The sequence below is a fragment of the Saccostrea cucullata genome, unplaced genomic scaffold (assembly GCF_032062105.1).
Source record: "Saccostrea cucullata isolate Sc308-1 unplaced genomic scaffold, CSIRO_AGI_Scuc_v1 ctg830, whole genome shotgun sequence".
Classification (NCBI taxonomy): domain Eukaryota; kingdom Metazoa; phylum Mollusca; class Bivalvia; order Ostreida; family Ostreidae; genus Saccostrea; species Saccostrea cuccullata.
Window position 1 is genome coordinate 19070 of NW_026941126.1, and position 3233 is coordinate 22302.

A 3233-nucleotide genomic window follows, 5' to 3' on the forward strand; every position below is an offset into this window, starting at 1 on the left:
TTAAATTTTTATACTCGGTCGTTCTTAGTGCTTAGTAAAACAAATAAGATAATTATTAATTATTGTATTTACTTGTAAAAATATATATATTTATATACAGTTATTTGACCAGTTCCGAATAAGAAACCGATTCGGCGGTGCTATAAATATACTAGGCATTATTTTAAAATCCAATTGTTTTATCAAGGTAGTTCGATGACTTGTGGAATTAAATATTGTTTCATAAAAGTTCAGCCTTCCCTCAAAAAAATTTATTTCGCAAGTTACCATAGGTGTCCATTTTACCAGTTACGAATAAGCCGACGAGTTCCGGATAACCTAGAGATTCTTATTCAAGTCAACCCTAAATTAAAAATTATATGCCCCAGACGTTATCCATTGGCATGCCAAGAAAAGTTAAATAAATTGCTTACCAATAAATTATTTGTATTTCCAAAGGTTGAAGAGAAACTAGAGGTACTGTGGGCACTGAGCTCATTTTAATGATACCCCACACCTCCTTTATGATTATTTATGACAAAATGCATGTTTTGCTCTGGGAGAACCCGAAATAAGTGTCAGATCAAAAAGTAAAACAAAAGGTCACAATGTAATAAAGAATCGGTGAAGGTATCAATAAGGAATGGATACCCCAGAGCATATCAGACGGACGGACGTGCAGCTAGACGGACGTACAGACGGATGGATGGACAAACACCCCATTACTATATACCCCTTTCTTCCTGTTTTTCAAGCGCGGGTATAATAAGTCACGTTTACAATGAAGAAAACAATGAAGAGTGAATTTATAATAGTATTTAAAATGGGTATTCGGAACTGGTAAAATAAGAGCACGAAAATATTTCGATATCTTCCAGTGTTCTAAATATTTATTTTTGACAAGTTATTAGTATATGTTAGAGTACATATCAAATTTACTTTTGATACCTGGAACGTTGTCTTATGTGAAAAATGTATGTATCTACAGAGGTTTTTCTGCAGACTAACGCGTCGCGGAAATTCAGATTTGTTGCATTGTAAAAGTATGTCGACTGTTTCAAGTACGATAAAAATCAAAACTTCACATAATTCAAACACTCATAAATAAGCCTTCCTACCATAGATAACAATTTATTTTTACACCGTTGAATTTATTAATTATCAGTCCTTAAATTACTAATTATTCGGAACTGGCTAAAATCCGGAACTGGCCAAACGACTGTAGAAGCGCAAAAGTGCGCACATAAAAAAAATATGACGTATTTTCTTCTTCATAACAATCGTCAAAGAGAGTTAAAAATATTGAATATAGTCTGTTCCCCATTCATTTGACCCTGTTATTTCAGGTAGAGTAAAGACATTCTCCTTCTTTTGGTCAACACTTTTGTGTACAAAACAATGTAAGGAAACCTTTTGTGTACATAACAATACCAATGTCGATAAATCGGCCGATAGTTGGTCATTTTTCACACCTGAGTTACCTGTCCTTAAAACACAACATCGTACAAGTCCATTATAAATACTTAAACTTTTTAATGATTTAATTAAAGGTATGCGTAAGTTATTATCTTTTTTGTTAATTTCATGTACCTATAAATCTATCTATGAAATGTTTTTTACGATAATTTTTGCAACTTGAAAAATTAGTTGAAAGGCCTATAATCTGTTAATACTTGTTCAACAGTTAAAGCCAATATTAAGTTTTTTAAAGTAGGTTAAACTTCAAGGTCAAATATGGATGTCCAAAAAAAGTTCTTGTCATAAGTATGGCACGCCAAATTCACAAAAATGAGCAAATCATAGTTTCACAAATACAGTTTCACAATTTGTAAACTATAACAACGTTAATCTATATTTTACATTTGTAAACCGTTAACGCGATAATCTATAGTTAACAACGGAAACAAATTTGCGATCGCAAAACATAGATTATCTGATAAATACAGTTTCACAATTTGTAAACTATAGTTTACAAACCGTTAACTATAGTTAATTTGTGATAACTATGAAACTATTAACAACTCTTAACTATAGTTTACTATTGTAAACTATAGTTTACAAACGTGAATCTATGTTTATCAACAAAAACTATTGTTAACGCTTATTACAGACAGATAAACTTAGATAAGCATTCGTAAACTATAGTTAACAACCGTTAAATATAGTTTTACAGATGAAAACTATACTTAACGAATCGTTAACTATAGTTTACGATTTGTAAACTATAGTTTACAGTCGATAAACCTAGTTTATCAACTGTGAAACTAGGTTTAGCTTATTTTTGTGAATTTGGCGTGCTATACATAAGGGATACACATCTGAAATATAAAAGCCATATCTTTAACCAATCAAAAGTTAGAAACTTAGAAGCAAGGTTAAAGGTTTTGCGGACAAACAAATTAATTTGAACTTTATTCTCATAACTGACAAAACAGTGAAGGGAAGATACAGTGTATGTACAGTATAATAAACAGGAAATATAACAGACAAACAGCTAAACGGACAGGGCAAAACTTATATACCCCCAAACCTTCTACAACGAGGGCATAAAATAATGTTCGGAAAAAGGTACACCCCAAGGGCTTACGTACAAGTCTGCATACTAGTGGACTTAGAGAACTCTCAGATTTATAAGTCCAGTAACGTAGCATCGTTTTCGTACGAGAGCCCATTGAGCTCATTTTCGTAGGTTAAAAAAAATAATTTTTCGCGTTATAACGCGAAACTTTCGCGAATAAACGCTTAACTTTCTCGTTATAACGCGTTTATTTAGTTGAGGGTGCGAAATTTTTTTTCCGGATTTTTTTTTACGATAAAAACTTCAGACTCCTGTGCTTGAAGAATAATCTGTTTCATAGGGGAGGGGGTCCATTTTTCAATACCATTTTCTCCACTCGAACTTTATTTGACTGTACAAGATGCAACAAAAAATGGAGGCCATCCAACCGGACTTTCAATGAACATTTTCCATAGTACAAAGTTATGTCTGTTAAAAAAGTGGGAAGGGGCTGATACTTACATGCCTGTAAGTTGAACATGTACATATATGCAACTTTCAACATGTTTAATGAAACTAAAAGAAGGCAACAGACGCGTTCCTATACTTTGGAACACTTTAATCTTTAGGTATCAACCCGTAGACCCTTTTTACATTTATTATCCTTTTTAACCCTGATTAAGGAAGTATCCCCCTATATATAACGGGACAGAGAGTGATAAGACAGAAATATGTGTTTAAGCTATGTACTGAGAGC